This window comes from Castor canadensis, chromosome 13 (genome assembly GCF_047511655.1).
Source record: "Castor canadensis chromosome 13, mCasCan1.hap1v2, whole genome shotgun sequence".
Lineage (NCBI taxonomy): Eukaryota > Metazoa > Chordata > Mammalia > Rodentia > Castoridae > Castor > Castor canadensis.
In genome coordinates this window covers 14,937,069-14,958,071 of record NC_133398.1, presented here as the reverse complement: position 1 = coordinate 14,958,071, position 21,003 = coordinate 14,937,069, and the positions used below count along the sequence as shown (strand labels likewise).

Sequence of the window (21,003 nt, the reverse complement as noted above, 5' to 3'; positions counted from 1 at the left end):
AGCCGCTGGGGCAGAAGGGAGGTAGTGGAGGGGGGAGGGATTAGGGTCTATTAAGAGCAAAAGCTGTTGTGCTCAAGCACCTACTATGTTTCAGACCATGTGACAGACATACTTGTAGTTACACATTCAATCTTTACAAGCTATGCTGGCCCTCTCCTAGCTGCCCACCCCTGTCCCCAACACCTCACTGCCCTCTCCTCCTGCTGCCCTCCCCCACTATCTCTGCTCTGGCAACTGTGGCATCTTGCTGTGATTCTTCCATACCAGGTATGTGCCTAGCTCATGGCCTCCACATTTGCAGCTGTCTCTGCTTGAAGTTCAAGGATGACCCCTCACCTTCCAACTGTCACATTCTCAGTCCATCTTCCCTACCTCAACCTCAGGCTCCACATTCCTTTCCTTCACTATCTTTCCTACAGCACCTTCCAATATAGTATTCCATATGTGCATATTGTTTTGTAAGCTCCATGAAGGAGCCTGTGTTTTGTATACTGCTGTATCTCTAGAACCTAGAATGACACCTCGTGCATAGGAGGCGCTGTGGCCTATTAAAAAGAGCCACAAACTCTTTGTCCTCCTATGAAAAGGAGTGGGAGCAAAGTCCCCTCCTACTGAATCTCACCAGCCCAGTGACTGCTGCAACAAAAATATATATGGCAGGATGAGAGGGTGCCAGTTTCTGGGCCCAAGCCTTAGAAAACTGGCAGCTTTCAAATCCTATGTCCTGGAACAGTCTCTTGGAGCCCAGTGAATCCTACAGCTAAGACATAGGACTATCTGATGCTGCTATGCTGGAGAGGTCACACACAGATGTTCCAGCTGACAACCCCAGCTGTGCTTAATTTCCAGCATCTCTAATAAGGCACCAGAGTCACAGACCCTCTACAGACCAGCCCACAATCAGTACGAGTGACCTGAGCCCTGCTCAAATCCCTGTCCAATAAAATGAAATATAATAAAATTACTGTCTATGACACCAAGTTTTGGGGAGAGAAGGGCAGAGAGAAAGATAACTTGAACAGCTCTCAATAACTCTTTGGATGAATTAATGAGGTAGATGGGATTGCACCCTCTTTCTTTTTGAAATACTAGGAATAGAACTAGGGCCTCACACATGGTCAGGGAGTGCTCTACCACTGAGCTACACATCCAAGCCTAATCTCATCATCTTAATGAGGAAGGAGGCTGAGAGAGGTAAAGCAGTTTACCCTTGACCACAGTCTCTAAGGAACAGCACCTGCCTCATTCCCAAGTCTCTCAGTTCTCTCCCACACCATGGAACTGGTCTGGATCTCTCTTGCATCACCCACCAATGCATTAATCCCAATCCACCTGGCTGATCTCATCCACCACTTTTAGAAACCACCCACAGAAAAACTGCTATGAAGAATACCTACAAGACCTTATGTTACAATGGTCACTTAGATGGTCATCTCTTTAAAGCCGCAATAAGTTTGCATGCCACCCTAGAAAGACTTTGCCTTCTTTTTCATTCTAATTACGAATATTATTTTAAAATTTTATTTTTAATTGGTAAATAATAAGTATATATATTTATGGGATAATATGTGGTATTTTATCCTGTACTGGTTTTGAACTCATGGCCTTGAGTTTGCTAGGCAGACATTCTACTATTTAAGCCATGTCCCCAGTTCAAATACATGCATATATTGTAGAATATCAAGCTAATTAACATATCTATCACTTCAAATAGCTTTGGAAATGACATTTAAATTTTATTCTTTTAGCAATCTTGAAATATATATATTATTAATTACACCCAACATGCTGTACAACAGATCTGGAAAGCTTATTCTTCCTGTTTGATTGAAACTTTGTATCCTTTGGTCAACTTCTCCTTTTCCTCCTTCCCCAAACTCCAGCCTAGTTTAGTAACCACCATTCTACTCTCTTCTTCTATAGATTCAACTCCGTTAGGGTCCAGGTTCATTCAAATTGTTATAAACAGTAAGATTTCATTTTTTTATGACTGAACGGTATTCTACTATATATATATATATATACCACATTTTCCTTATTCATTCATCAGCTATTGGACAATTAGGCTCCTTCAATTTCTTGGCTATAATGAATAATGCTGCAATGAAAATGCAGCATTGCACGTTAGATATTTGCTTCGCTCAGAAGTGAGATTACTGGATGGTAATTCTTTTTTTTCAGTTTTTGAGAAACCTCCATACTATTCTCCACAGTAGTTGTGCTAACTTACATTCCCACCATGTACAGGAGTTCCCTTTTCTCCACATCCTCTCCAGCATTTGCTATCTTTCCTTTTGGTATTGGCCATTCTAACAGCTATGAGGTGACAGCTCACTGTGATTTTAACTTGCATATATACGTAATTACTAGTATTGCTGAGCTGTTTTCATAAACCAACTGGCTTATTTGTATGTCTTTACTTGAGAAAAGTCTCCAAGTCCTTTGCCCTATTTTTTAATCAGGTTTTTTTCTTGCTATTGTGTTGCTTGGGTCTCTTATATACTTTGGATATAATTTACCCTTTGTGAGATATATGGCTTATAAATATTTTCTCCCAGTCTACAGGGTCTCTCTTCACTCTGTTAAACTGTTTCCTTCTCTGTGCAGAAGTGTTTTCAAGTGTGAAGCAATCCCACTTGTCCATTTTTGCTTTTGTTACCATGCTTTCAGAATCATATCCAAACAATCATTGCTCAGAGTAATGATGTGGAGCTTTCCCCATGTTTTCTTCAAGTAGTTTTGCAGTTTCAGGTCTTACATTTCAGTTTTTAGCCTATTTTGAGTTGATTTTTTTATATGGTGTGAGATAAGGATCCAATTTCATCTTCTCCAAGTGGATATCCAGTTATCCCAGCATCATCTATTGAAAATATTGTCCAGACATTTTTATGCCAGTACCATATTTTGATTTTAATAGCTTTGTAATATATTTTGAAATCAGGTAGTTCCCGTTCTTTTAATTTTATGATGTTTATGTATCACACTATACAGACAGGGCATTGTTCATGTGCAAGGTAACTACATGTCCACTTACATTTCCATGATTCCTTTCCTTCCTTTATATTATACAAACACTTCTCAGACCCATAATTTTGATGTCTGGTTCAAGTTCTACTGTGTATGAGTGTGTGTGTGTGTGTGTGTGTGTGTGTGTGTGTGTGTGTGTGTGTGTGTATTCAGTAATCATTTATTCCATTCTCCTTTTCATTTGCTTTTAAATTTTTTGATTCAGCTACCTAGGTTAGGAACTTCTCATGGGTTCTAAGTGATAAAGGCTACTAATGTTGTGCCACATGTCTCCCAAACCTAACAGAGTTAACAACATGAAAATTACCTATTCCAGAATTCCACAAAAGACATATAGTTTTGCCACCCCCCAAGACTAGGGGCTCTTTACCTACAATCCACTGTGTGGACCCTGAGATGCTATAAATTTTTGTATGTGCACACCCTGGGAATAGAGAACCCACATCACCATCAGGATCTTGAGGAAAGTCAAGACACCCAAAAGTATAAACCACTTCCCTTATTATAATCATTAGTAACAGAAACCACCATTTTTTGAGCATCAGCTATAAGGTAAGCATAGGACAAGCCATTTTTACATGAAATGTCTTTAATTTTAATGACTGCCTATGTGGTTGTCTTGCTTTTCCACAAAGGAAACTAAGGCTTAAAGAGGCAGAAAGACTCCATCAAAGCTTTACATGTAACTTCTAGGGAGAATTCAACAGCAAATCAGTATGACCATAAATTCTGTGCTCTTCCCACCCAACTGCACTATCATTAAGACCACAAAAAAGTATAAAACCACTGTGCGCCATGGACTTTCATTGGTCAACAATTCTAATATTGTGACCTAATTTTATAATTTCTCAAGGACTTGGACTGATGGAATAAGTAGCCTGGCACTGAGGCCCTCCCCACAATGGATGGGGCAGAACTAAGGATCTTATACTTCACATGACCAGCAGTCAGAGAAGGCATAAAGCCAAGAGACCACTGAGGATGGGAGGAGGTGTGTACTGAGGTGGCCTTGAAAAGGAGTGGCTGCCATGGCAACACAAACAGTTGATGGGCTCATGTTCTTGCAACCAATGGAATTATTATAAATGTTTTTGGGGAGGCATGGAGACAGCCATGCCTTTCTTGCTTAAGCAAAACAATCAGAACTGAAAATTCATAATCTTGGATGGTTTCCCCAAACCTCCTATATTATTCCTGGGTTGTGAAGACAGACAGACCTTGCCATGAATCCTGGCTCCACTGCTAACTAGCAGTGTGACCACAGATAGAAAACTTAAATCATAATGAATGGTTCCTTTCTAGTAAGGGGAAATGATAATGGAAGCTCATAGGACACTTGGGAGTAAAAGGAGAGAATGCAGGATGGGTGCCCAGCACAGAAGCTGGGGCAGAAATAGCAGTGTTATCTCTCCTCTGTCTCTCCCATGCATATGCTCCAGGCTGATACCACTCTTAGGTTTCCTGCAGTGGCCATAGGACCACCATCCTCCAAGTCACAATTCTTGATTCTTGCCTCTCCCTCTCACATACACCTTGGCATCCAACAGCCCAATGTATCCCTGCCCAAATTCTGTCCTGCCAACCACTCAACCCACCCCCAATTTTTCACAGCAGAATGAGAATCATACTACAATTCTGTGACAGTCACATGTCCAAAGCAGAACTTACTGATAAAATTTAGGGTTGGGATTTTTTGTTGTTGTTTCTACTATTTATGGAGGTGGAGGGTATATGCAGCTTAATAGCGCTGTCTGAGTCTCTGACTCAAACAGGGCAAAAGTGGACAGAGAAGACTAATAAGGAAACAGAGAAGTCAGCTTACCCTAAAAGGGCCAGACCTGGTAGATCTGAAGAAGGACAGCAAATGAACCAGGAACTTGGGTTCTTGCCTTAAGGTATAGTAACAACAAGGATATCCCTTAGCAAGGATAACCAATAAATGCTGAGGACCCTGATTAATCTGATTAATCAAGGAGGGATTAGAAAGGAGGTAGGGTAGAAGCTGCAGATGTTAGGAGAGAGGGAAGAGCTCAATCCTTTCTTTCCTTGGACTCCACCCCCTCCATCTCCTTCTTCAGAATGCAGCTCTCATCTGGGCAATGGTAGCAGTTTCCTAACTTGGCTTTCTTTTCCGGGTTCACCCCATCAAATCACATGTAGACTTCCACAATTATTTCTCTGCTCAGGATTCTTCAGTGACTCCAAATTAACTCCATATCTTCAACTAGTTCCCCCTCAAACCAATCACTTTATTCACACACTTTCTAGACTCTCTACCTATATCCCCCTCCACCTAGAAAATTTTCACCCAACTACACCTAGAGACAGCATGGTCCAACCTAAGTGCTACCTCTTCTACAAAGCCCTACTGATTACTTTGACTGTCAATCATCCTCCCAAAATACCCACCACTTTTGTCTACAAACCTCTACAATACTTAGGCTAGTTGTAGGGTATTTGCCCCATGACCTCCTTCAACCCACACAACAACCGTGAGAAGCAGATATTCTAATTACATCCAGTTCACCAATCAGAAAACTGAAATTCAAAGAGCTTAAGCAACTTAACCAAAATATCAGGTAAAAAAAAATCTAATCCCCTAACGGTCATAAATAACTCTCTGGTAACAGACTGCATACTTATCAAAGTGGATAAAATGCCTAACAGTTCAAAAGAAAAAAATAAAACCAGTTCAATGGGATCCAAGAGTATAAAAAAGTTAACTGAAATTAGGAAGACAATGCAAGATATGAATGAGAAATTCAGCAGAGATAAGAGATTTTTAAAAAGACCCAATCAGAAATCTTAGAAATGAAGAGCCCAATAAATCAGATTTTTAAAAATTCAGTGGAATTTTAACAACAGACTAGATCAAGTAGAAGAAGAAAGAATGCTGGAGCTTCAAGACAAGTCTTTAAAAATATCACATGCAGAGGAGAAAAAAATTAAGAATGAAGAACACATACAAGACCTTTGGGACATCATTAAAAGATCAAATGTCCACATCACTGGCATACCCAAAGAGAAAGAAATAAAGGTTAAGGGAATGGAAAGCCTATTCCATGAGATAACAGCAGAAAACTTGCCTATCCTTGGGAAAATCATGGACATCCAGGAAGTCTACAGAACCCCAAACAGATATTTCCAAAACAGATCCTCACTCTGACATGTTATAGTCACACTGTCAAAAAGAAAAAAAAATTAAATATGCAAGAAGAAAACGTCAAGTCACATTTAAGAGCAATCCCATTATACTAATGGCATGTTTCTCAGAAGAAACCCTACAGGCTAGGGGGCACAGACTGATGTATTTTAATTCCTGAAAGAAAATAGCTACCAATCAAGATTACTAGGCCTAGAAAGACTATGCTTCAGAAATGAAGGAGAAATAAAAGACCTCCCAAACAAGCCAAAAATAAGCAAATTCATGACCGTCAAACCAGTCTTACAAAAGATACTAAAAGAAGTACTAAACCCAGACATGGAAAAAGCATAGCTATCATTATGATTAGCATGTGCAAGTACAAATCCTACCAGAAGAGTAGATAGATAAATGAGAAATAGAAATGAATCAAACATTAACAATACACTAAAGAATCAACCCACAAAGATAAACAAGAGAGGAAGAATAAAAAAATATTCAAAACAATTAGGAGAAAGTCAACAAAATGGTAAGTGCAAGTATAATACCTTTCATTAATAACTCACAACATAAATGGTCTTAACTTCCCAACTAAAAGATACAGAATGGCTGGCTGGATTAAAACACAAGACCCAGCCAAGCATTTGTGGCTCATGCCTGTAATCTGAGCTACTTGGGAGGTTGAGATTGGGAGGATCTTGGTTCCAGGCCAGCCTGGGCAAAAAAGTTTACAAGACACCATCTTCAAGAGAAAAAGCTGGGCACAGTGGCATGAGCCTGTCACCCCAGCTACAGCAGAAAGCTTAAAGTAAGATTATCATGGTCCAAACAAGCCTGAGAAAAAAGCAATGCTCCATCTCAAAAATAAACAGAGAAAAGAGGGGTAGAGTGCCTGCCTCACAATAATGAATCCCTGGGTTCAGCTCCCAGTACCACGAAAAAGTAAAAAATCCACAAGACCCAACAGTATGCTGACTACATAAAAGCTCACCTCCCCAGTAAGGACACATACAGACTGAAAGTGAAAGAATGAAAAATGATATTCCAAGGAGACAGAATCTGAAAATAAGCAGGAGAAGCTATATTTATATTTGACAAAATGAGTTTTAAGACAAAAACCATCAGAAGATCACTATATAATGATCAAGAGATCAATTCATCAAGAAGATGTAACAATTGTGCACATAAAGTATGGAAGCATCCAATTTTATAAAACAAACACTATTACACCTAAAGGGAGAGATAGGCTCCAAAGCAAGAATAATAAGGGATTTCAATACCCCCACCTCTCACCAATGGATAGATCATTCAAGCAAAAATCAACAAAGAAACTTCAGAGTTAAGCTACACTATGGATCAATGGACTTCTCAGATATTTACATAACATCCATCCATCCAACAGCTGCAGAATACACACCCACACCCATTCCATGAGTGCATGAACCATTCTCTGGAACAGAACCTATATTAAGAGACAAGCACGTGACTCATGCCTATAATCCTACTACCCAGGAGATAGAGAGCAGGAGGAGAGGGGAAGAGAGGGGAGGGGAGGGGATGAAGAAAAGAAGGAAGGAAGGGAGGGAGCGAGGGAGGGAGGGAGGGAAGGAGAGAGGGAGAGATATTAAACCAAAAAACAGTCATCACAAATTGAAAAACTAAAATCATTAATCTGTACCTTTTCTGATCACTACGGAATAAAAATAAATATCAACATCCAGAGAAACTTTAAAAAGTATACAAATTCATGAAGACTGAACAACACACTTTTAATTAAACAGTGAGTAACTGAAGAAATCAAAATGAAAAATTTTAAATTCCTTGAAACAAATGAAAATGGAAATACAACATACCCAAACTTATGGTATATAGCAAAAGCTAAAAGATGTAAGCAATGAATGACTTCATTAAAAAAAGTAGAAAGATTTAAAATATCGTAATGATGCATCTCAAGGTCTTTGAAAAGCAGTAACAAACTGCACCCAAAATTAATAGAGAGAAAAAATAATAAAGCACAGAGTAGAAAAAAATGAAAGTGTCTAAAAGAACAATACAAAGTTTTAATGAAATGACAAAATGTTCTTTGAAAAGACAAACAAAAGTTAGCTAGATTAACCAAAAATAGAGCGAGAAGGTTCAAATAAATAAATTAGGGAGAGATTATAACTGAAATCACAGAGATTCAAATGATCATTGAGAATTCTTTTGAAAATACTGAAAAATGTTAACACATTGAAAATGGGCAAATATGACCTACCAAAATTAAGCCAAGAATATTAAAAAGAGGAAAACTAAATACAGCAATAACAAGTATGAGACTGAATTGGTAATAAAATTCTCCCAACAAAGAAAAACCCAGGACTGAATGGATTTACTGCTAAAATATTTTTTTTGCTTTGTTTCTAATAGGGTCTCAAGTTTTTGCCCAGGCCAGCCTGGACCATAATCCTCCTACTTATGCCCCCACATAGCTGGGGCTATAGGAGTGATGCAACATACCCAACAGATTTTACCAAATTTTTGAAGAAGTCCTTACAGCAATGCTTTTCAAACTGTTCCACAGAACTAAAAGAAGAAACCCTTCCAGGCTTATTCTATACGGCCAGCATTACCCTGTTACCAAAATTTAACAAGGATACAACAAAAAACTATACACCAACGTTCCTGATGCAAAAATTCTCAGCAAAATACTAGCTAATCGAACTCAACAGCACATCAAAAATATCATGCACCATAATCAATCTGTTTTTATTCCAGGGATTCAGGATGATTCAACATAAGCAAATCAGTAAGTGGAACACATCACATAAATAGAATGAACGATAAAGGTCATATGATCATCTCAATAGATGTTAAATTCAACATCCCTTCATGATAAAAGCCCTAAGCAAATTAGGTATAGAAGGATCACACCTCAACACAATAAACGCTACATATGACAAACCCATAGTCAATATCATATGGAAAAACAGCACAGTACTGACATAAAAATTATGCATACACCAATGGAACAGAATAGGAAACCCAGAAATAAACTCACATGACTATAGCCAACTGATTCTTGAAAAAGGTGCCAAAAACATATACTGAAAAAAGGACAGCCTCTTTAACAAACAGTGCTAGGAAAGCTGGATATCCACATGCAGAAGACTGAAACTTGACCTCAATCTCTCACCCTGTACAAAAACCAACTTAAAAATGAGTCAAATTCCTTTAATATAAGACAGGAAGCTCTGAAACTACTAGAGGAAAACATATGAGAAACACTTCAAGCTATGAGTACAGGCAGTGATTTTCTGGATAGAACTTCAACAGCACAGGAAACAAAGGCAAAATGGACAAATGGGATTGCATCAAACTAAAAAGCACAGCAAAAAAAACAATTACCAGAGTGAAGAGACAAACTACAGACTGGGAGAAAATATTTTCCAGCTATGTATCTGTCACAGTTAATATCCAGAAAATACAAAGAACTCAAAAACTTACCAACCACCAAAAAAAAAAGTAATGGACACATTATCTACACAGACATTTCTCAAAAGAATACAAATGGCCAATAAATGTGTGAAACATGCTGAATACCATCAGCCATCATGAAAACGCAAACCAAAGCTACAATGATATACCATCTCATCCCAGCTAGAATGGATGTTGATTAAAAAAATTTTAAAGGAAAAGATAGTGAGCACTAGTGAGATGTGGAAAAAAAGGAATCCTTATAAACTACTGAAAGCAATGTAAATTGATACACTACTACAGAAAAACAGAATGGAAGTTCCTCAAAAAAAAAAAAAACTAAAACTATATGATCCAGCTATCCTGATCCTGGGTAAATAGCCAAAGAAAAGAAGTCAGCATTAAAAAAACAAACAAAAAAAAAGGCTAACTCCAGCCCATGTTTATTGCAACACTACTTCCAATAGATAAGACATAGAATCAGCCTATGTGCTTGCCAACAGAAAGAGGAGTAAGGAAAATATGGTATATATGCACAATGGAGTAACAGTCCCAAATAGGAGGAATAAAATTCTACCATTTGCAGCAAAAGGGATAGAACTAGAAAACATCATGTTGTTCAAAAAAGCCACAAACAGAAAGACACCCATCTATGTTTTCTATCATATGTGGAAACTAAAAAGGAAAAAAAAAGGAGGGGGGGTGTTGAGAGCCATGAGGCGCAATCTGACAAGGTCGTTGAGGCTTAGCAGGATATTGACAAGTCAGAAACTGCAAGTGCACCACATCTCTCACTGAGGTGTTGAGGGAACATGGAGTCGCTCCCTTTGTCTGGAGAAAAGAAACATTAACCTGAAGGTATTTGTTTATGAAAGGTTAGGACAGGTGACATGTCCTTGGAAACCAGGCCTGGGTTTTGTGTATATGAAACCAGGCAAAACTAGATAAAACAAGGAGGGTCCAGGTTTCCTTTATGAAACCAGGGAGGTTGTTTTCAGGTACAGGGCATTGATTCCCAGGCATACAAGTTCTTCTAGCAATTGTATAACTTCCTGATTTGTACTGCTTACAAGCCTGATGCAAAAATAAAAAATTTGCCAGTTTGGTCATCAGTCTTCTGGCCCTCTCAAATGTGTCTTGTCTGTTCATTCCTTCCCTGAGCCCTTTCAGGTCAAGAACCTCTGCAATCCTGGCAGGAGGGCAATCTGAAAGTAGAAGAGAGATTCCCAGGAAATAAGAAGGGTGCTGGGATCTACGTGTTTAATGCAATTCCCATCAAAATCCCAATGACATTCATCAAAGAGATTGAAAAATCTCTTTGGAAACACAGGAGAATACGAATAGCCAAGGCAATACTCAGTAAAAAGAACAATGCTGGAGGTATCACAATACCTGACTTCAAACTATATTACAAAGCAACAGCAATAAAAACAGCATGGTACTGGCACAAAAACAGACATGAAGACCAGTGGAACAGAATAGAGGACCCAGATATGAAGCCACACAACTATAACCAACTTGTCTTTGACAAAGGCGATAAAAATATACGATGGAGAAAAGACAGCCTCTTCAACAAAAACTGCTGGGAAAACTGGTTAGCGGTCTGCAAAAAACTGAAACTAGATCCATGTTTATCACCCTATACCAAGATTAACTCAAAATGGATCAAGGATCTTAATATCAGACCACAAACTCTAAAGTTGATACAGGAAAGAGTAGGAAATACTCTGGAATTAGTAGGTATAGGTAAGAACTTTCTCAACGGGACCCCAGCAGCACAGCAACTAAGAGATAGCATAGATAAATGGGACCTCATAAAGCTAAAAAGCTTCTGCTCATCAAAAGAAATGGTCTCTAAACTGAAGAGAACATCCACAGAGTGGGAGAAAATATTTGCCAACTATACATCAGACAAAGGACTGATAACCAGAATATATAGGGAACTTAAAAATCTAAATTCTCCCAAAACTAATGAACCAATAAAGAAATGGGCAAGTGAACTAAACAGAACTTTCTCAAAAGAAGAAATTCAAATGGCCAAAAAACACATGAAAAAATGCTCACCATCTCTAGCAATAAAGGAAATGCAAATTAAAACCACACTAAGATTCCACCTCACCCCTGTTAGAATAGCCATCATTAGCAACACCACCAACAACAGGTGTTGGCGAGGATGCAGGGGAAAAAGGAACCCTCTTACACTGTTGGTGGGAATGTAAACTAGTACAACCACTCTGGAAAAAAATATGGAGGCTACTTAAAAAGCTAAACATTGATCTACCATTTGAGCCAGCAATACCACTCTTGGGGATATACCCAAAAGACTGTGACACAGGTTACTCCAGAGGCACCTGCACACCCATGTTTATTGCGGCACTATTCACAATAGCCAAGTTATGGAAACAGCCAAGATGCCCCACCACTGACGAATGGATTAAGAAAATGTGGTATCTATACACAATGGAATTTTGTGCAGCCATGAAGAAGAACGAAATGTTATCATTCGCTGGTAAATGGATGGAATTGGAGAACATCGTTCTGAGTGAGGTTAGCCTGGCCCAAAAGACCAAAAATCGTATGTTCTCCCTCATATGTGGACATTAGATCAAGGGCACACACAACAAGGGGATTGGACTTTGAGCACATGATAAAAGCAAGAGCACACAAGGGAGGGGTGAGGATAGGTAAGACACCTAAAAAATTAGCTAGCATTTGTTGCCCTCGATGCAGAGAAACTAAAGCAGATACCTTAAAAGTAATTGAGGCCAATAGGAGAAGGGGACCAGGAACTAGAGAAAAGGTTAGATCAAAAAGAATTAACCTAGAAGGTAACACACACGCACAGAAAAGTAATGTGAGTCAACTCCCTGTACAGCTATCCTTATCTCAACCAGTAAAAACCCTTGTTCCTTCCTATTATTGCTTATACTCTCTCTTCAACAAAATTAGATTGGGAACTTTTTTTTTTTTGTGGTACTGGAGTTTGAACTCACGGCCTCATGATCGGTACGTAGGCATTCTATCACTTGAGCCACTCTACCTCTTCAACAAAATTAGAGATAAGGACAAAATAGTTTCTGCCTGGTAGTGAGGGGGTGGAGGAGGAGAGGGACGAAGTGGGAGGAGGCGGGGGGAAGGGGGGAGAAATTACCCAAACATTGTATGCACATATAAATAAAAGAAAAAAAAAACATCATGACATGTATGAGAAAAAATAATAATTTTTTAAAGTTAAAATAAAAAAAAATAAGGGTGCTGGGGCAGGAGGAGGATTAACACGTGATATATGCATGCATGGAAATATCACAGTGAATCCCATTAATCTGTACAGTTAGTATATGTTAATAATACATATTGTGTGTGTGTGTGTGTGTGTGTGTGTGTGTGTGTGCATACACATCCAGTATATTTGATGTTTATCCAAGAAGCCCTAAGATTAGGAATACCCAAACCTGGCTGACTCTCAGAATCACCTAGCTACATGTTCCTGGGCCTTTCTCCAGAAACTTACTCAGTACGCACAGGGAAGAGCACAGAAGCTTGTATCAGTTTCAGTGTAAAAAGCCACCTCTGTAATCCCCCTTGGCTGCACCTGCTTTATTTGCTTATGAACAAAAGATTGAAAGAAAAAATCTGGAAACCCCTATCCCACACCACTCGCACCTCACTCTATAACTGCACAGCAAGATCTGCATGATGACATCAAATGGTGGTCTGAATTTCTACACTAATGGGCAATTTTCCCTTAAGATTCATAGGTGCACTCTGGGCCAACACTGAGCTGAGAGCTAGCTGCCTTTGTATATCAGGCCTGTCTTACAGAAGAAGGGCTGGTTTTAAAAAGTGGATTATTTGAAAAATATAATATCCTTAAAATCTTAGAATCACATTAGAAATGAAAAGCCAAGCCCTCATACTTCCTTCTCCAGCCAGTGAGGCTGTTTTATCTCTGGCCAGATGGAGAATGAGAAGGTTCTCATCCATCAAATTTCTACCTTATCAGGTTTCACTGTGAGAAAGCTTATCAAAGCATTCAGTGGTTACCTTTAAATATACAAAGGAAATTTCTCCAAAATCTTAATGAGGTATAGGCACTCAGTGACACAAGGAGAATTTCCACACCCAGAACATGTGATGCTCAAGCTGTGTTCTTGCTGCTCCTGGGCTACTGGGAAAGCAATCACAACAGAGAGAGTGGGGGTGAGGTGCCTCCTATCCACTTCACCTTATGGAATTCCAAGGAATTGGAATTCCTTGTTTTGCCTCCCTAACAGTTCATTTGAACAAAGAATTCATAATCGTTTAAAAAAACAATGGAAGCAACTGGAACGAGACTCCTGCATAGAGAAGAATGACCACTGCTCACATGACTGTGTGATGCTGGCCATGAAGACTGCCAAAGTTCGGAGCAAGGGGCTCCATGAGGCCTCCACCCGAACTCAGGGGAGAAAAGACAAGGAGCTGGAGTTCAAGATAAGCAGGCGTCAAGGCCGCATTGGGTCACCACACCTCCTTGAAACTCCACCTGTAGGATACAAGGGAACAAACCTGCCCCCCTCCTCCAGCCCCACCCACTCCCTGCCCTGTGGTCTCATTCATGGTCCCCTAATTCCTGACAAAGACCTTCCCTCTACCAGAACTGTATTTCCACTTCCCACCCAGGGAGCAAACAGCTAAATACCATTAAAGTCTTGGTTCAAATCCACCTCCTCTGAGAAGCCTTCTTTTCCTCCCACTCTGTTCTCCTAGCACAGCTTCATTTTCTGTGCTTATCATGCTATCTTTTAATTAGCTTCTTTCTGTCTGCATTTCTCTCACACTTCTCACACCAAGCCTTCAGAGGCCTTTGTTCAAATTCTTTGTTCCGATTTGATTCATTCCAGTCTTCCAAGTGCCCAGGACAGAGGTGAACACAGAAATGATAAAATACGGAATGATAAGGGAGAGTCTCCCGTTGTTCCCTCCATAGGAAAACTGAGGGGGACAGCCTTTCAAAGCAGCTCTAACAGAAGCCTCACTCAGGAGCCAATGAGATGCTCTGCAATCTCTCCATCCAAGGGCATTCTGACCCCTTTCCTAGAGTGGTCAATCAGCTGGAAAGGAACAGATAAGCATGTGCTTCAGAGCAGATGTTCATGTTGATGGAGGAAGAAATATACAACTTTGGTGGGAAAGGGGCGGACCACTAATAAGTATTAGTCAACAGTGTCCAGTGGATTCCAGTGGTACAGTTTGTCATTCAAAGTCCTGAGCCAGCACCTTCCACACAATTAAAAGCAGGAAAAGGAAAGAAGAGAAGAAATCTGACCACACTCAGCATCCACTTCTCAGGGCCAGAAATCACAGTAGGCATTTTCTCACATGTGAAATTTTATTACTCATTTGTTTAATGCTAAAATACATAGAATCCACACCATTTTCAGGGAATAAACATTTATTTACAGAGATTAAGTAGCTGGCTTAATTATCTAGAGGTTAAGCATCTCAAGTGAAACTCGACTCCAATCTACGTCCAGCACCTGTTTCCAGTATTTTGAAGACACTAAAATTGCAACATTTCTCCATTTAATAATAATTTATGATGTGCCAAGTATTATACAGGCGTTACACCTTATCCCATATGATTCTTATAACAAATCTCTGTTTTTCTGATGAAGAAATGGACACCATGGTTCAGAGAGGCAACTGCTGGTTCACAGTCCAACAGCTGATAAAGTGTTGAGCCAGGACTCAATCCAGTGTGACTCCAGTGTGTCTGCCTTCAGGTCCTCTTACAGGACACTGGAATTTGCAAGAATAGAACTTCTTCCAACACAGTTCACTTGAACTACACATTATTCTATGAGGAGACCAACTCAAAATCTCCATACCAATTAAAAAAAAAAAAGCAAGGGGAGATTGTGAGCTTGGTAAGAACATACCATCTGAGGGCCACTGTCTTAGTGCTAACCAACCAGCCTGAGACCTTGTCTCCAAATGCCACATTTCAACTATCGTTCACGAAGAAATGTACTAAATGCCATCCCAATCTCATCTGGAGCTATCCACCAACAGGTGACATGAGAGCTGGAGGGGTGTAGGCTGAACTGCCCCAAAGCTAAACCCACTCCTAGTAAAGCACACAGGATTGATCAGGTAGGTGATGGGTACAACTTTAGAGTTCTGGGTTTCAGCCAGCAAATGCATCTCATGGAGATGAGTGTCCAGGTACTGCCACACACTTGTCAGGATAACAGAGGAGAGCATTATGAGACAATCTGGGGACAATCTGCTTAGCCAAAGTCTAACACAGGATGATACATGGGAGGGCAAAAAGATATTAAGTCTGGTTCCTTACCCACTCTGAGTAGCGTACATAGATGCCAGAGCCAGAGATGGCAAATCTAAAGTAAAGGTCTTTCATATCCCCAAACACACTCACACACATGTGCAAGCTCAGGCTAGAAGGAACATCTTCAGTCTCTAGGGCCAAACAATGCATCAAAGTCAGAGATGTGAGGGCAGGGAAGTGAGGAGCCAAGCAGCATCTCTGCCACAGCCTACCGAGGACAGGACACTTCAGACACCACAGTCAGGACACTAAATTGGGAATATGTTTCTTGTCTGTTGATATGCAAGGCCTCCTGAATTTCCTTGAAGAGATATGAGTCCCTCTCATATGGCAAGGAGGTATATTGACATGATACATGTGACCTATCTGTGACCCTCACTTTTTGACCTTTATTGTAAATGCAAAAATTATATTGTAAATATAATTCCCAAAGTAAACAATGAAAGCCTGTATTGACCAGAGTCTAACAATGGTGCCTGCACCTTACAAGTACCCAATAAATTTGCGTTGAATAAACAAACTACAAATTAAAGCACAGGCTGCACCAGCTGGCACTAGGTCACTGCAACTACTGGCAATTAAAACAAACAACATGACGAACTGACCCTCGTAGCCGAATGTCTCATGTGCACACAGGATCAGTCACTGTGAGTCCATCACCTCGTATCTAAACTGTATTTCCAGCAAAGGCATCATCTCCCTTCCACAATGATGCTGGCAAGAACTGCTTTTGGCATGAACAAAGGACGGTTTGATCACGTCCAAAAGAGAACTGGTTGGCTTGCCACCAGAATTCAGGAAATGTCACACAAACTAAAACTGCTTGCTATGGGTCCTCTGTGCAGACTTGAAGTCAGGGCTCATCTACAAACCGGGCTGCAGTATTTCCAACTTATTCTGAAGCTCTTGTCCAAGAAAAGAGAATAATGGGAAGCAGTCAGCTCCAGTCCCAGGAACTGAAAACCTCAATACTTGCAAGCTCGCTGACTTTGACGGCATTGATCTGGCCCCGTGCAGCACTGCTTTGACTTAATGGGGTATTGTTGAAGACTCTGTACTCTGTTCAGTCCTCTTTATCAAAACCCACCAGAGGTGGTTCCTCAGGCCTCAGTGCCAGCAAAAGCTGGCCTTTTATCTTAACACGTTCATCTCACAGATGCTGGAGACTTTGTAACTGAATTCCCTTTTTACTCTCGCTGCCAGGAGCTACCAGCTGAATTTTAAGACCCATCTTCAGCCCTATGAAGGGCATCGCAATATGCATTTTTACACACTCACTGTGATTCCATTTTCCTACTCACCTTTGGTTCTCCTTATTCCTAATGCCTTCATCTTTATTTTTAATTTCATTTACTCTATGACTTTCAATAAATGCCTATAGATGTCTGTGCAACACAGGAGGAAAAAATTACACTTATTGAAACTTCAAGTAACCAGAACACACTTGAGGTTGGTTTTCTTAAGAACATATCATTCTGGTCTGCTAAAAGCTGAGAATGTAAAAATCTTCCTTTGTCAAAAGCAGTCTTCTTAACATAACTACTGATGGTTTGCCAGAGCCACAACACAGCATAATAGACAAAGTGTCAAAATCAGAGTCCACAGACCCAGACCCAATCCATCCCTCCAGACCCATCCCCCAGACCTCTAGTAGATGGTCTTTCTAAACTGTAAATTCAATTCTGTCGATCCTCTGCTTGCCTGCCTCTCCACAGTGCCCCATGACCTAGAGGTCAAGACCTTGTTCCCTCACTCTTCATCCCAGACCCTCAGAAAGCCAGCTTTCTACAGGTTCATCTTCTGCCATGTCCCAAAAGGCCAATGACCTTCACTACAACCCCAGACTCCTACAAACTTGCTGTATCCTCTCCTGCAGCTTCTGTATAAACCCCCTCTCCCTTGTCTGTTAACCTTTAACTCAAACTTCAGAACTAGTGTCTTGGGGGCTTTCTCTGGTCCTGCAAGCCACTTTTTTTCTCTGTGCTCATGTGGTAGTGTGTTCCTATCTCTGTTACGGAAGTGTGCCCATTCCTAGTAAAGAGCCTGCACAAAAGGTCCAGTGTTGCTGAATGTATGAATGGATTCCTTTTCCCCACAAGGGCAGAAGAGGAGGCCACTAAAAGGTCTGGGGTTTTGTCTATTTCAATCCAAAAGCAACACCAGTAGCAGCTGGCAAGTGGGAGGTACTATGGTTAATTAAAGAACCTGGTTAACAGAAACAAGCTGATAATGTATGCAAGACTAGTGGGTTAAGTTCCACCTCTGCACTCATCTTAGCACCATGAAGCAAAACATACCCCAGCAAAAAAAAGAGAGTACCCTCACGATTTTGTGAAACATTGTTGTGACAGGGACACATTCAAATTCCTAGACTATAGCCAGAAGTTAAGTAGAGATACTATTGGGATACAAGATATATACCCAAATTGTCTTGTCAGAAACCTGTGTGTGATGATATAAAAGCAGTCACAATGAGATGGCAGGAAGCTCGGAGGCCTGGGTCTGCTCATCTGAGGTAAGCGTTTAGTCACAGCTGTTGTTTTGGTTTTTCCAGAGTCCTGCAACAAAACACTGCTTTCTCTGGGCACCTGCTCATCTCCCTCCTAACACGTGGCTCTAGAAGAGCTGCCAATAATGGTACAAACACACATGGGTGTACACACTCCTGCCAAAGCAGGTCAGCATGTGACCCAAGCTGGGCTCCTCAGTGACTCACTCTCTGACCATCCTGACAGGAAGACAGTGGGGCAGTAGAGAGTTCGAGCCTCTCTCCCCTTCTACAATAAACTGGGAAGATGTGATCCCAGCAGGTCTGACAATGAGGTATCCAAGTTCTTGGAACTGTAGTTAGCAGATGCGGGAAAAGGTCTTCCCAGCAGCTGTTACACAAGGTGGTCAATTTCCATGTTGCCAAAGTTAGTTCAGACAAGGTCTCTGCCACTTGCAAGAAAGTTCTACCCACAGGACACTTCGTTCCAATCCCTCCCTCCCACCATCATAGTACCCTGTTCCACTCTTTGCCAAATATTTAACCTCCTTATGATGTGAGGTAGGATGCATCTTTTTATGAACAGCAGCCCAAAATTCTTTTAGAAGCACCAAGATTTACATGAATGAGGTGCATTAAGGAACTAACAATGTCTGACAATACTGGGATACATAAGTACATTACAGCATGTCCAGTCAATGTAATGTTATATAGAGATATCAAAGTCTTACCAAGAATAAGTTATATAATTGTATGTATTTCCTTCACCCCAACAACCAAATTTTATAGAACATTTTTTTATAATGGCAGTGGGGGAAGAGGATTATTTTAAACTTAAAAAAAAATGTTATCCAACAGTAAAGGATATTAGTTGAACCATGAAAAAACACAATTCCATAAAAGGACCCTCTGACCAGGTTTCTCTTTACCTCATCCATAAAGACACACAACTCCAATCTTGCTCTTTTCATTCATCTCACCTCCTTCTGGCAGGCTTCCCTGACTGCTCCATCCTGCTGATCTTTTGCATTGAGTACATAAGTTACATTCTTCAGCTCAAGATGTTAAAGAGCTTTACTGTTTGTCATGTGTAACATTTCATCTCCCATAGAAAAGTAAAGGCATGACTTGAGAAGTCATGCCTAAGCATTTCCATCAGCATCTAAAACAGATACACTGGTAACTCAGGAACACTGCACAAATAAAGGAAATGGATCTTCTAACAGCAGGCAACAAGTTGGTATGCTCCTATACTGCTGGTGGCAGCATAATTGGGCTGCCGTTTGGACTAGTAATCCAGCAGCATAAATAACCAATATAAAATATGTGCACTATATGACCCAGTAATCTCAAGAGGAAATGTCTTTATGCTCAAAGATGTTCATTGTGGCATTATTTAAACAGACAAAATACCCAAGAAAGGAGGAAATGGAGGAAATCACTAAGTAATCACACAAAGCTATCAGTACACCATTCAACCTTTCTGGAGCCTTCACCACATGGAAGGTGCCTATGACAGAGTGAGTGAGCAAAACATAATGAGTAGCATTTAGCCTACAATTTGACAAAGAGCCCAAGCATACCTGAAGTAGGGGGAAATACCGAAAACAGAAAGAGTTCCTTTGCTATGGTTGTAGAACTGTAGCTGACGTTTTCTTATTTCTCTAAATTTCATTACTGCTCTCTTAATATTAAAAATGTTATTAAAGTACACAAACATTTATACATCAATTTTCTCTTCAGTGCTAACATTGATATCACAACCTACAGATCCTGGCATCACTGCTAACAACAGCCCCCAGAGAACAACCCAATGGTTCCTACGGGCTCTTTTTTGAGCCCTCTACTCTAATGATAGCCCACCAAAAGGCTGCAAAACAGGTAATTTATTAACCTAGTGTCAATGACCACTCAGACCCTATCCTACCTGATTACACCAAGGCCATGTATCTGGATGTGACTCTCGGCAGGGATTAAATTAAAAGATGCTGAGTGCTTAAATTTAGATGTAATTGAAATTTAATAAGTGCACCAAATTTAGAGAGAATTTTTTAAATGCTAATACCCAATGCTGAATAGAGTAGAATCTTAAAAAAGATCACAGTGGGGGCTGCAGGTATGGCTCAAGTGGTACAGCGCCTGCTTTGCAAACACAAATCCCTGAAGTTCAAACTCCAGTACTACCATAAATAAATAAATAAATAAACAAACAAATAAATAAATAAAAAAGATCACAGAGAGAAACCTGTACAATCTTTTTGAAGAACAATTGAGTATGGCTATAAGATAGCCTTTAAAATATTCACACTTTCTGACTCAGTAATTAAACCTCTATAAAAATAATCAGTGTATTGATAAATATTTATGTACAATGATGTTTTCTGTTGGGCGGTACTGGGGTTTGAATTCCAGGCCTTGCACTTGGCTCTTCAGCCACAAGTATACCTTTTGCTCTAGGTTATTTTTCAAATAGCACGTCTGTGTAATAGGGTGCCCCCAGTTTTTGCCTTCAGGGCTAGCCTCAGGCAGCAGCCCTCCTACCTATGCCTTCTGGACGAC

At 40.2% G+C, this 21,003-nt stretch overlaps 1 protein-coding gene across 10 annotated transcripts in view; it reads right to left on the bottom strand.

Moving 5' to 3' along the window:
• Cdk5rap2 (CDK5 regulatory subunit associated protein 2) overlaps positions 1–21,003 on the bottom strand; it is a 215,737-nt gene that overhangs the window by 126,969 nt on the left and 67,765 nt on the right. The window lies entirely within an intron of this gene.